Genomic DNA, 15196 nt, shown 5'->3' on the forward strand with positions numbered 1-15196 from the left:
AATACTCTCTCGTCTATAGTTTCCTGGTCTATCTCTACCACCCTTACTGTGAAGTGCAATCATAATAGCTGTTCTCCAGTCCTCCGGCACCTCCCCTATTGTCAGATTCTAATTAAAATTTCCAGTCAGCGTCTTTCCTCCCTTGACTCCAACAGTACCCAGACCTGCAGATTGGTCCAATTTTATACCAGACAAAGCCTCAAACCGCCGCTAGTATTTTACATCAATCTCTTTCCAAGAGCTTTCCAGTCTATCTTCTCGAATTCTGTACCTGCATCCTCCTTCTCCCAAGTAAAACAGCTGTGATGTTTACATGTAACAATCTATCAATGTTCTCCGGGTTGACACACTGATTGCCCCTTTGGTTTCTAATGGACACGAACTGTTGCTGATTATTCTGTTCTACTTGTCCGTGTAGAATATCCTGGGATTCTCCCTCGTCTCTCCTGCTTGCACTTCTTCATGTCCCTCGGTTATTCTCTCCCCTCTATGTTTCTAAGTTTCAGTAAAATCACCTCTCATCTTTTGAAACTCGAGATCACAGGCAGAGTTTCCACATCAGACAATCTTGCCATTTTAGGGATTAATCTGGAGAATACCGTTTGCAGTTCGTCTGTAGTATATTCTATCTTAGATTGGGACTCCAAATGGTACAGAATACTCTCAGTTTAGTCTCAGCAACACTCTGTTCAGCTGGCGCATGGCATCTTCTATATTTCAATTACATTCACATGAATGTAAACCTAATTTTTCGTTTCCTATTTGCTTGTGTTTAGATTACATTGCATTACAGTGTGAAAACAGGCCCTTCGGCCCAACAAGTCCACACAGACCCGCCGAAGCGCAACCCACCCATACCCCTACATTTACCCCTTACCTAACACTCCGGACAATTTAGCATGGCCAATTCACCTTACCTGCACATCTTTGAACTGTGGGAGGAAAACGGAACACCCAGAGGAAACCCACGCAGACACGGGGAGAATGTGGAAACTCCCTGAGGCGGGAGTCGAACCAGTGCCTCGGGCGGTGTGAGGTAGCAGTGCTAGCCACTGTGCCACTCTGCCGTCCAATTCTTCCCAATTCCTTTCACTTTAACTTTTCTTATGATGTTAGTAGGAGAGTTCTTAAAAAAGATTCTCTTGAATATCCAACTATACGTTATCCATTAGCTTGTCATTGCCTACGTCCACAAGAATCATCTTCAAACCATTCCAAAAAATGTTTGCCACTTATGGTTTTCGTTTCATCGATGCATTATCATCCTCCCCAGATTTCCCATTACCTTCTATATATCCATTAACACGTTCTTTATAATCGAGCCCAACAGACACCCGACCGCGGATGACTAGTTACTGATCTGTAGTTCACCACTCTCCATCTTCATCCTTTCTTAAACTGTTGGATAATATTTGTAACCTTTGCCTTATCCAGATTGACTAAATATCTTTCGGGAATGTATTGGAAAACAACGTGATAATCTGCGATGCAATCAATATGCCTATTGCTGCTTCCTCTGAAATTCTTGTATGAAGTACTTTTGATCTGTCAGGTTTATAAATACTCAATCCAGCTTTCTTTTAAAACATGACCTCAACACTGATAAGAATGATCTTAGACTTTACTTACACAAGTCCCATGGTCACTTGGTATTTCTGGGAGAATTTCTGGATATTCTGCCTTGAAGATAGACACAAAGAAACTGTTTCTTTTCCCTGCGATTTCTCTGTTGTCTTCAATAAATTATTCTGTCCGCACACTCACTGTTCCATATTTGACCTTGTTTTTATTTTTGTTTCATACACTGATGTACTTTTTTTTAGCAGTCTTTATGTTTTTCTTTTGTTTTTATGCTTTTTCGCTTTTTGATTTTCTTTTCTTGGTCATCCGTTGCTGGGTCCTATATTTCTCCGAATCCCCTGGCTTACTACGGTACTTGGCATTTTTCGAAGCTAATTCCTGTGATCTACTAGATAGTGGAAGGTGAGGCTGAAAGGGTTAGGTCGGAGAGGCGGGTGGACCAGATTGATCGAAAGGAAGATGAACACATAGGAACGTTCAAAAGGGGGGAGGATGCTGAGTTGGAAGATTGGACTGGGAAAAGGTGGAGTTAGGGGAAATGGGGAAACCGGTGAAACCTACATTAATCCCCTGTGGTTGGAGGGTCCCAAGGTAGAAGAAGAACCTTTCTTCATCCATGCTTCGGGTGGTTAGGGTTTGGCGATGGAGGAGGCCCAGGACTCTCACGTCCTTGGCAGAGTGGAAAGGGGAGTTAAAGTGTTCAGCCACAAGTCGGTGGAGTTGGTCAATGTGGCTGTTCCACCTGCCTTAACAATGTAGAGAAATGATCCACCTGCCTTACCAATGTAGAGAAGACCACACTGGCTTTAATGTATGTAGTAGATGAGGCGTTCTGTCTCCCTTCATCACCTATCACTTTCAACCCCACCTTCATCTACCTATCGCATTCCTAGCTACCTCCCTCCTGCCACACCGCCTTCTCATTTATCTCTCAGCCCCCTTCATCCATAAGCCTCATTCCTGATGAAGGGCTTATGCCCAAAACGTCAATTCTCCTGCTACTAGTACGCTGTCTGACTGTGCTTTTCCAGCACCACACTTTTCGACTCTGATCTTCCAGCACCACACTCCTCGACTCTGATCTCCAGCATCTGCAGTCCCCAATTTCTCCTCACACCTTCAGGGCTTGCATGATTCAGATTTATGACAGTTACTTCAAATAAAACAAAAACTACCGTGTACTCAAACAGCATAAAAGAAAACCAATGCATTGTGGTCACGGTTCCCAAAAGGTCCTTTACAGCAAAGTTTTCAATTAGTTCTTTTGATCATTCAACATCAATTTCTAAATAACCTGATCTCGAGCTCCGTGCTCGACAAAATGTTAATGCCACCATCTAACACATGCTCATGAAATCCATTTTTCTCAGCATTAGCATTCAGTTGGGTTAACACAGTTTAGATATAATGTAAACAGGACATTATTACTGCAGTATCCACAAATGTGTATATCTCATTTCCCATTTTATAACATGTCCAGCATTTGTATTGCAGCTTTCACTTTGATATATAACTCCCATCAATGTTTCCTTCTCCTTGCTGTTTTTTGCACTCCACCTTACTAGATTCTGGAGAATCTGAGCGATGTGGGATTTGGGGTGATTAATGGTCGAGATCATCTCGCCACATCATTTATGATCTTCTTAAGCAATCATTGTGACATTTTCTCCAGATCTCCCGTTATGCTAGTGGAGTAGAGAAGGACAAGGATCGTTCATAAATGCTGTGTATTTCCCCCAGAGAGCTGAGACTGCTCTAACCTGGGTGGGAACCTTACAGCAGGATGGTAAAGTGTTGCTGCTGCTGTACAGGATCTTAGTGAGATCACATCTGGAGTAGTGTGTACAGATTTAGCCTCTTCAATGAAGAAAGGATGTTGTTATATTGGAAGCAGCTCAGAGATGGTTCCCTCAGCTGATTCCTGCTAGCTTATAACTAAAGGATGATCAGGTTGATCCAATAGCCACTGGAGTTTACAAAAATAAAGAATGATCTTATTTCAACACAGATGACAGGAAGGAGTCAACAACTGAAGAGAATTACACAGAGAGTGGGGGAATCCATTCCGTTCTTCAGCCTGTTACACAGGAACAACAGGAGGATATTCAGGCCTTCGAACCTGTTACACCAGAATAGGACGACACTGTCAGCCCCTCGAGCCCGATGTATATTTATAGGAGGAGGCCAATCAGCCCCTCGAATCTGTAACACTCGACCCAGAGTAGGCCATGCTGCACCAGTATCCTGTTACACAGCAACAGGATCAGTCCATTCAGCCTCCTCAAGTCCGTAACATAGGAACTGGAAGTGGTCACACAGTGACTGGAGATTGTTACACTGGGATAACAGGAGGCCATTCAGACCCACCGAATCTGTTGCAAGGGAAATGTGTTAGGATAAAAACTATCTGAGACTTCTTTCATGAGAAAGGAGGAGGTAATTCAGACACGTGTCTGTTGTATGGGAACAAGAGAAGACCAATTGCTCCCTTCGTCCCATCTCTGGGATACATGAGGAGAACGTTTAGTATCTCCACCGATTATGGAGAAATATGAGAAGACCCATCAGCCCCTCAAAATGTTACACAATAACGGGAAGATTCCATAATCCCCCACCCCTCTAACGCATCAACAGGAGGTGGTCATTCTGGCCTTGGAGATGACAACATGGAAAGACCAGAAAGACTTCATCCCATTGATTTTGTACACCAGCAGGATGATGAGACCAGTCAGCCACACATACCGCTTATGCAGCAATCGGAGCACATCTCTGAAAACCCTTTTGCCCATCAAACAGGAATTCAAAGAAAACGTAAAGGTTTTAGAAAGGGAAGAACTTATAATAACTGAATACATTAGGGAGTAAAATGTAACAATAAAGTATTGTAATTTAAGGCAAATTATTAGAATCCATTGTTGAGGACATTTGCAAACGTAAACCACAATCCATCGGACTCAACATGGTTTTACAAAAGATAAACTATGATTGAAGTGTTTTCTTGAGTTATTTAAAGATGTGACAAACAAGGTGGATAGTGGGAATCCTGGAGATGGAATATATCTGGTCTTCGTGAAGGATTCAGATACGTCCCTTATCCAAAGAGTGAGTGGTAAGATCAGACAGCATCAGTTTAGGAGTAATTTATTAGCTTGGATGGAGGCTTGGTTAACCAACAAAATGCAGTCAGATGAATTAAATGTATCATTTTATATTGCAAAATGCAATTTGTTGGGTGCCATAGATTTCAGTTCTCATGCCTCAACCATTTGGGATCGATACTATTACTCAGTTAACGGGATAGAAAATACAATAGCTACATTTTCAGATGACACTCACATTAGTGGGAAATTATTTCGGAATGATGATGCAAGAGATTTAAAAACTATATGAATAGGTTGGGTGAATGGGCAAACATTTGGCAATGAAAATTAAAGTGGATAAATATGGGGTTATTCAAGTTGGCCAGCCTAATAAAAAGGCAAATTATTATCTAAATGGAGAGAAACTTCAAAGTGCTTAAGTGCAGAGGGATCTGGGTGCCTGCTTGCATATCACAGAAAACTTGCTTGCGGGTACTTCAAATACTGAGAAATGCAAACATAACTTCATCGTTTATTTGTAAAAGGATAGAGTAGAAAGGTAGGGAGTGTTGGTGTAACTATGCAAGGCATTAGTGAGGCTGCAACTGGAGTACAGTTTGGGTGTCCTGCAGAATGAGGTATTTCCATTGGAGGCAATTCAGAAGAGCTTCATTCGAATGATTCCATATTTGAAGTGTTTGTCTTATGAAGAGAAATTGAGCAGTTCAGGCCTATACTCTCGATTTTATAAGAACGATAGGAGAGCTCATTGAGGTCTGTAAGATGCGAAATATAATTGAAAGTGTAGATGTGGAGTGGATATTTTTTTCATCAGCCACAATCTCCAACAAGAGACTAGAGTTTGACGATCGAGAGATAGCAGGGATGTGGAACAGAGGCCGCGATCACATCAGCCATGATTGTATTCCATGGCGGAGCAGATTAGAGGGGTTGGATTCCTGACCGATTCTCCTCGTTCATATTCAGCTTTTCCACCGTGTTACACAGTAATGGGAGAGGACTCTGTATCAAACAGGAAGTAGGCTCTCCAGATAAATCAGTCTTAATCAGTTTGACAGAACGTCACCAGTGGAGTCACACAGTGACCAGTGCTGGGTCCTCCACTATTTACAATCTATATCAATGATCAGGAGGATGGAACAGATATAGAGATACTGAGTTTGGTCATGTTGCTGTGATAAGCAAGAGATTAAATTATCAAGAGAGGTAAAGGCAATGGATAATAATTTGGCAGGTGCAATATAACATGATATAACCTGTCATTTCATTTACATGAATAATGGAAGGCAGTATGTTACTGAAATGGAGAGGGATAACAGGGATTAATGATACTGTATACTGGGGGGTTCTCTCAGGCCCGTTCAGACATGGGAGGTTTTGCTCCATCCCTGATCGTCTGCTCCTTGATGCTCCAAGTGACCCCATTGCGCTCCGTACACATGGAATGTTTTGAAGTGTTTGGTTGGTGATGGGGATGCTGTTTTCAAACATGTATTAAGGGGATGGCCTTTATCCAAGATAAATTCATTCATTTCTACATGGAGACCCGAAGACGATGGGATTGCTGTCTGCTTGTGAATGAAGGAACTGTGGCTGCTGTGAGGACAGAGGTATTCACCAACATAGTGTACTGTGCATGGACACACGGTAACATTAACAGAGAGAGAGCTCCTTCAGTTCCTCTACCTCTCCCCATTGACATGGGTACTCTGCAGATGCCATGTACACCATTGGGAATCCCATTATACTGGATACACCCGGCAGCTCCCTGCTGTGGGTGAAACGATGTATTTACCACATCCACCATATATATCCTCAAACACCGAATGGTTACATTGATGGCAACATACTGGGAGATGATGACTATGTCACTCAGGCCTGTTTGGAAAGTTCCAGAACATAGAAGCTGAATGAAACTGTGACCCGAACAGCCACTGGCAGCACCGTCCTCTCCCCTGGGGTAAAGCTGCAGGACGCGTTAAAGGAGGTGACACTGCTCTGTGACCAGCTCCTTGTTCAATCAGTGTCCCCTCCTGGATTAAGTGTAGCTTGCGAGGCTGTTAATGGAAAACTCGGGTGGGTCCAACAGATCCCTTTCCACACATACACTAACTCTGTGTTTTCAGAGTTTCCCCACTCTGTAACCTTTGCTCCATTTGTTGCTCATTTTAAAGACCCAGATGATGTAACTACAGTCCCCAGGCTCCACCCAAAGATGGGTCAGCAAATCCTCATGTCTCCCTGAATGTCTCAGGCAGCTCACAGCACAACCTTCAGCAAACCATCCCCAACCCCTCCACTACATTTTCAATAAGAGTCAGTCAGAAACTCCTCATCTATAAGTGTTGTGGACCAGACCAGATCCCTGCAAAATATTTTAAGAAGGTCGCTTAGACCCAAACCTTTCCTTATTTTAAAAATAGATGTGAAGTGTGCGTTCCAGATATGTTGTGACTGGTCAAACCACTTGACATTAAGCAAAATATAATCGATTCAAATGCTTTAGTTAAAATACAGTTAAAGAAAAGAACATTTTGAAATAGCTTATATGTTTGAACACTTACACAAACAATAGATACCGTACCTTCTTGGTATACACTGCTTGGCACAAAGATATATTCAAATACAGATCCTTACATGCAGTTTTACGATCGAAGAGATATCAACATCAACAGAGATCTCAGAGACAAAAGCAGCTGGGGATCATGTATTGAAACTTCCAACCCTTTCCGGGATCTCCAACAGCTTCTGAATGCTGCAGCTAAAAGCAAACCGAGAAAACCTGGTCTGGGAGAGCTGGTCGCTGCCCTTTCATTGTTACTAATGTTTTAATAAAACCTAAAGGCTTTCTCAATTATTTACTTAAACTGTTTTCAGACAGCAGTTCTCCACCTCTGTCTTTATAACCTCTCTTCAAAAAAAATCCCAAGATAAAATAACGTTTTTATAGTGATAGTATACTCACAACTCCACCTTTAATAAAATGATCCATCAATATACAAAAAGGGATTCATTTTCGACCTCCTAATCTTCCTCTATGAGTAGACTGGCGGGAATGGCGGATTACCTTACACTGAAAGACTGGAGCGACTGGGCTTGTATACCCTTGGGTTTAGAAGACTAAGAGGGGATCTGATTGAGACATATAAGATTATGAAAGGATTGGACACTCTGGCAGCAGGAAACATGTTTCTGCTGATGGGTGAGTGCTGAATCAGAGGACACAGCTTAAAAATACGGGGTAGACCATTTTGGACAGAGATGAGGAGAAACTTCTTCATCCAGAGAGTGGTGGCTGTGTGGAATGCTCTGCCCCAGAGGGCAGTGGAGGCCCAGTCTCTGGATTCATTTAAGAAAGTGTTGGATAGAGCTCTCAAAGATAGTGGAATCAAGGGTTATGGACATAAGGCAGGAAGAGGACACTGATGAGGAATGATCAGCCATGATCATATTGATTGGTGGTGCAGGCTCGAAGGGCAGAATGGCCTACTCCTGCACCTATTGTCTATTGTCTATTGACTGCAATGCATTTATATTACATTGACTCTGAGCATACAGAGTTTCTCCCAAAGCTTCTCCAAAAACTTTAAGGGGTCACGATCAGTGAAAACGACTTGTCTCAGATACGTTATTTGCAATTTAAATGCTGGAATGTTGTAACGCCAACACCAAGCTCAAGGCCTCCTTCCCCATTGTGGAATGAATCTGTTGATGTTTCCATTAGACACTCCAATCACACGTTACATAATGGAGCACTTCTCATCTCTCCAATAGTCCTTCTGAATGACATAGCTCCTCATGTCTCAGCATAAAAGAATTACATCCTTCTTTACCTCTTAATGCTGTAACCCCTTTACCTGCTACTCCTGGCCTATGCCAGTAAACCTTACTCTCACAGGGATATGTTCTAAGAAAATCTCACACATTCTTCTCAATCTCTCACAGAAACCAAACTTTGATTTCTGAACTCAATCATCATCATCAGCCATTTTAGCTTCTAACCTTCCCATTGTTAGTCTCTGCTCTTCCACATGAGTTCTCATGACTGCAGGAAGTAAATTGTTGAACTTCTCGAAAATAAGACTCTCTCTAAGGGTCATAGGTTTGCTCTGTTTTAATACCCTTCCCCAACTTTCAAAATTTGTCTGATCCTTTCAAACACAACGTGCGTTTAACCAGGCATGCTATTTGCATTCCTGAAACACTGTCGGTTATCTTCTGGCACAAGCTCATATGCACTTCAAATGGCTTTCTTTACCTCCTCATACTCAGCAGATACCTCCTCTGATAGGGATGCAAATGCCTATCAGCTTTGTTTGAATCAACTAAATCCACATGTTCTCTGGCAACTGCATTTATTTAGCCACTTTCTGAAATGATATTAAAAAGGCTCCCTCCATCATTCTCATCAAATTTAGATAATACCTGGATGTATTTAAACAGATCCCCATCAGACCTTTGGCGATATAGGGTTGCTCATCCTCACTATCCTCCTTATCCAGCCGACTGTCTGCCTTCATCTCCACCTTCTATGTCAACTTTCCTCTCTAATTACTAACTTTTGAAGTTGAAACTCTCTGCTTTTCTTCTCTCTTTTTCTCTCTTTCGTCTTCATTTCCTTTGCTTTTATTTCTACTTTTCATCATAATTCAAACTGTTTCAATTCCTTTTCATGTTCAAGGTGCCTCATTTGAAATTGAATTCTAGCCATTTCCAAAGATTCTGATGGTGTTTCCACCAAATGTAATTGCCGAGCTATAGCTGTAATTATCTCTCATTTTCGCACAGACAAACACAATTCCAATTCCAGCTTGTCTGCCAATTCCTACAGCTTCCCTTCATTACCTTTTGTAAAACCCCTAACTTTACTTCTTCCACACCCAGAGAACGCTTAGTGACTGAAAATATCTTTATACTCAACACACTGTTTAAACCAACCGAATTCAACATCCAGAACCAAAGGCACTAACAACTGCCATACGGGACCTTTGAACACAATAGCCTCCCAGTGCATACTCTCCAGTGTTTGCATGAGCTTACTCTGGATTCTCTAGTTTCCTCCCACAATCCAAAAGTGTGTATGTCAGGTGAATTGGCCATGCTAAATTGTTTGTAGTTTTCAGGGACGTGTGGGTTAGGTGCCTTGGTCGAGGTAAATTTGTAATAATAGGGTAGAGGAATGGGTCTGGGTAGGTTACTTCTCGGAGGGTCGGTGTGGACTTGTTGGGTCGAATGGCCTGTTTGCCCACTGTAGGGATTGTAATTCTAAACCCAATTTGGTGTTATCGATTTAGAACGAGACAAGAGTCCCCAGTTTGCAATAGACCAACCAGACTGCCTCAAACTAGTTTAAGGAGGTAGTTTGGATGCGAACCTTTTCTTATTTCAAAGGAAGATGTGAAGTGGGTGTTGCAGATGTGATGGTACTCGTCAAACCACTCACCATTAAGCAAAACACAATGTATTTAAACACTCTAATCAAAATCCATACACAATGAAGAGGAATTTAGAATAACTTAACTATTGGAAACCATAACGGAATAATGGATCCAGTACCTTCTACAAATGAACTGTTCCAATATACTACAATCACCTAAACACACCCCTTGGCAAAAAGGAACATTCAAACATGCATTCGTGCATACAGTTCTCCAATCGAGGAGGAAAGAGCATCAAATGAGCTTCCAGAGAGAATAGCAGCGAGGGATAATTTACGAAAACTTACACCCGTTCTGGGACCCCAAGCACCTGGTGATTGTTATTGCTACAATGAAAAGAAACCTAGAAAGCCTGGTCTATGCGAGCTCGCCATTGTTACCACTATTTATAAAAAACCCTAAAATCCCCGGAAATTATTTACTTGAGCCGTTTTCAGTAGGAAGTTTGGCCTTTAAGACCTCTTACTAAAAATAAGGAGAAAATAACCTTTTATTTAAAAAAGTGACAGCATTGTCAGGCAATTCAGATGCCTGGTCCTTTACTCAGTGGTCTTCCTCGTGTTACTGATTGCAAGATCACCTGAGAGGGACAGCCACAGGTACACACCAAGTTACAAGGATGTTTCTCATAACTTCTGAAACACACCTATCCATGAACCATCACATGGGACACACCGGGAAGTGAACAACAGCCTGACACACGCCATTTCATTATTTCTGAGCTACACAATGCCAGCACTCGATACACCAGGGAGACAAAACCCAAGGCCAGGGAAAGATACAGAGGGACAGAGAGATTCACATTAAAGACAGAAACAGGCAGTTCATTAACTGAAAAGATGTTGTGGAAATATGGGGAAAAAGACAGGGCAGTGGGACTAACTGCAGAAGTGAGATCTTCGTGAGTACAATGACAAGAATGAGAACATTGGATAAAGGCATTGTCAGATCAGCTGGAATGGTTTGTTACATCAAATTCTGAATCTGCTTCACAGAGCACCACAAACAAACATAAACTGGGACAAGATGACAGCCCAGCATGGAGAGCTGTGCACACCATGCTAGTGCGTTGCTCAGTGAACTGCACAATCTGGCGAGTATTGCAAACTTTACTAACATATGCTAACTATACTCGGATCAGATTACTGCCTATAATGGGAAGGTTTGTTCTCTCTGTGTGTTCATCAGAGACTGAGAGAGTGTGCGTGATAGGCGTGGTTGAATGCGACACTCATTGTTTGAGAAGGAACGCACATGGAGAAAACAATTTTAAATACGAACAACTAGCAGGCTTTTTGTTTATCAACAGAGAGAACGAGGGACGTTTCATGGACAAGTGAGGTAAAGTGTTTGAGAATGTTAAAACAAAGGCATTGCCAGACACAACAGCAATATACATCCGCATGCACATGAATGACAGATGGATGGGAGTTTGGTGTGAGGTCGAATCAGATTTGCTTCGGCAGGTTTGAAGCTGGGACCGTCAGCAGCCGATTATTGGCTTCATTAAGCCTGTACTTCATAGCTCAAGGTTCAAACAGCAGATGCAATAAACCAGTGAGATATATTCTGCAGTGGTGAGTATTTCAAGTTAGAAATGTCAGGGAATGGTGTCAAGAATCAGCTCATTGTCAAAGGGATCTCCCACAGTTGTGACTTGTCTGCTTCAGCTGCAGATATTGGCCAGGGATGGGTTGGAAACAGTGGAAGGAATTGGAGTTTGTAACCAGAACAGTAGACAGTGACCTCTATGCTCTTAACAGCAAAGGCAATGTTACAATGCATTATGATTCTCCCCTGAAACTGAATAGATCAACATAGAGACCAGTAAGTAACACTGCCAGAGCAGAGAGCGAGACAGTAATTGAACACCTTCATTAATGTAGTTAGTAGTGGTCTGTAGAGTGAATATCTAGATTGAAAGATTGGATTGGATTGGAACAATAATAGTGGCATGAAGTGTAGACGATATGAAATAACAATAATACAGTCATTACTGGTTTATAGAAAACAAAATCTGGATAGTGACACTCACCAGGAACACCAACGATAGCCAGGAAGGGATAATAAAAATGTTGAATAATGAGAAGAGCGTAACAGATCCGCATTGATAATGACAACCAATCAAATGCAGAAAGACGCCAAACATAATCGGCTAAGCTCCTGTCTATTGTTGGAATATTCCTGTCTAATGTTCTCAGATTCTGATCCATTGTTGGAATATTCCAGTCTAATGTTCTCAAATTCTGATCCATTGTTGGAACATTCCAGTCTCATGTTCTCAGATTCTGATCTCTCCAACCCTTCTCTCTGGATCTGCTGATCCCTGTCAGTGCTGTTGGTGATGGTCCCGCTCATGTTATGGGATGACACATTGAACGGAGCCCATTTATCATTAAAAGATGGAAACCCTCCACTGGGATAATTAGAATCCATGGAGATTGGCATTAATCGCAGTCACTGAACAAATAGGCTCAGTTAACCAGTTCAATACATCACTTTTCATATACTGGTTTTGGATGGAATGGATGAGGGTTGCTGAGGGATGGACCATAAATCTTTCAATATTTTATATCTTTTTTTCCTTGTATATGAGAGTATTAACAGAACACTGCAGGGGTCTATGTCTGTTTCCATTCTGTTTATGAAAGGAAGCAAATATACAATAACAGATCGGCTGCATAAAAAAGGGGAGGGTGGGCAAGTTTCGAGATACCTGAACACAAAATACGGTGCTTATTGACCAGGTGCGGCCACTCCTGGTTTTAATGCCCTGTTATCAAATCCTTTCATAACCTTGAGACAGAGCATTGGGACTGCTGCTCAGGAACAGGCCGAAGAAATTCTCTCCCAATGGGCCTCTTACAGAGGGAGAAGAAAAGACCATTCAGCCCATATTAGACTGTTGCTACTTGAAAAGGGGGAAAGCTGAATATTGGCACATTTTGTCAACAGAATCATTCAGAACAAAGAGATGTGTTGCTGCAGCTGCGTAAAGTGTTACTGAGAGGGCACCTGGAGTACATTGTGTTGTCTGTGTTTCTGCATCTGAGAAAGGATGGACCTCCATCAGATACAGTTTAACGGCTGCTCGTAATCCACGGGTTGTTGTGTCTCGGATCTGTTACACAGGGACAGGAGGAGGCCGTGCAGCCTCTCAAGTGTCTTTAGAGGAACTGGAGGAGGCCATTAAGCCTCTTGAGTCTATTACAGAGGGACAGGAGGAGCCTAGTCAGACTTTCGAGCCCGTTATAGAGGGGCAGGAAGTGTCGATTTAACTTTCATGTTACGCATAAATATTTGTTTTAAATTAGTTGTGGAATAGGAAATATCTGATGTCAACATTAAAGTTATAACTTTGAACAAGGCCAATTTTGAAAATGTTAGGCGAGCCCTGTGAAAGGTTAATTGGGGTACCCTATTCACAGGTAAAGGGATGGTAGATAAAAGCAAAGCCATCAAACTGTGGTTTCAGAGAGTGAGATGGGAAAGGCTGGTGGGTGCAGGGAGTGCTGGATGGTTAGATATATTGATGCTCTGGTCAAGGTAAGGAAGGAGGCATATGTCCAGTAAACAGAGCTGAGATAAGGGAGTCCCGTGAGGAGTATAAGGGCAATAAGTGTATAGTCAACGGGGAAATTGGGCCAGAAAAATGTGGACATGAGATGGCTTTAGAAATAGGGTTAACGAGGCATTGAAGAAATTCTACAAATCCTTTAATGGTAAAAGATTAACTAGGGGGAGAACTGGGCCCCTTAAAGATCAGTAAGACTACCTATGTGTGGAACCACCCGAGATTGGAGGGATATGAAACAAAAATGTCTCCTCAGTATTTAATGAGGAGGAGGTTACAAGAGCGAGAGAATGAATAAATATACAGTGATACATTGAAAGGTGTCTATATTACAAGGAGGTGTTGGACATTTTAAAACACATAAAGGTGAACGAATCCCTGGGACCAGATCTGTTGTATCCCAAATGTTTGTGAGAAGCTCAGAAAGAAATTGGTCAGCATTTTGCTGATATATTTGTATCATTGATTTCCACAGGTGAGGTGTCAAAAGACTGGAGGGCAGCTAACATAGTGTCATTATTTAAAATGTAAGGAAAAAAAAACAGGTAACTATAGATTAGTGAGCCTGACGTCAATGGTGACTAAATTGATGGAGGGGATTTTGTTGGAAAGGATGTAAATGCATTTGAAAAGACAAGGACTGAAGAGGATTTTGTACATTGGAGATCACGTCTTACTGACTCGGTGTAATCTTTTGAGGAAGTGATGAAGATGATTGATGAAGACAGGCCAGCAGATGTTGTCTTTATGGAATTCAATAAGATTACCAAAATGTTCTACATGATAGACTGGTTAGCAAGGTTAGACTGCCTGGAATCCAGGGAGAGCTCGCCTGTTAGATCCAAAATTTTCTTGAATATTGGAAACAGGGCGTCACAGTGGACATTTGTTCATTAAACTTGGAGACCTGTGACCAGTGGCGTGCCACAAAGATCAATAGTGGGTCCACTGCATTTTGTCACTTATACAAATCATTTACATTTGAGTATATGAAGTATGGTCAGTATGTTTGTAGGTAATTCCAAATTTAGTGGTGTAGTCGACAATGAAGCATGATCTCTCAGACTATAATGGGGCCTTTTTAGGTGAACCGAAGAGTGGCAGATAGAGTATATTTTAGTTACATGTGAGGTGTTGCATTTTGGCAGAAAAATCAAGGTAAGACTTACAGGTAGTGCCCTGTCGAAAGCTGCCAGTGAAGGAGAACTCCATTGAAATTATCGAATCCCTACAGTGAGGAAACAGACTTTTCAGCCCATTGAGGCCACACCAAAACTCTAAACAGTATCCCACTGGACAAACACCTGCCCTATCCCTCTGAGCCTGCATTTCCCATGGCTAATCCACCCACCCTACACATCCCTGGGTACGGTGCGCAATTTAACTTGGCCAATCTACCCTTATCTGTATATCTTTTTACAGTTGGAGTAAAACATAGCACCCGCAGGAAACTCAAGCAGACACGGGGAGAATGTACAAACTCCACACAGCGAGTCATTCAA

This window comes from Chiloscyllium punctatum, chromosome 24 (assembly GCF_047496795.1).
Source record: "Chiloscyllium punctatum isolate Juve2018m chromosome 24, sChiPun1.3, whole genome shotgun sequence".
Classification (NCBI taxonomy): domain Eukaryota; kingdom Metazoa; phylum Chordata; class Chondrichthyes; order Orectolobiformes; family Hemiscylliidae; genus Chiloscyllium; species Chiloscyllium punctatum.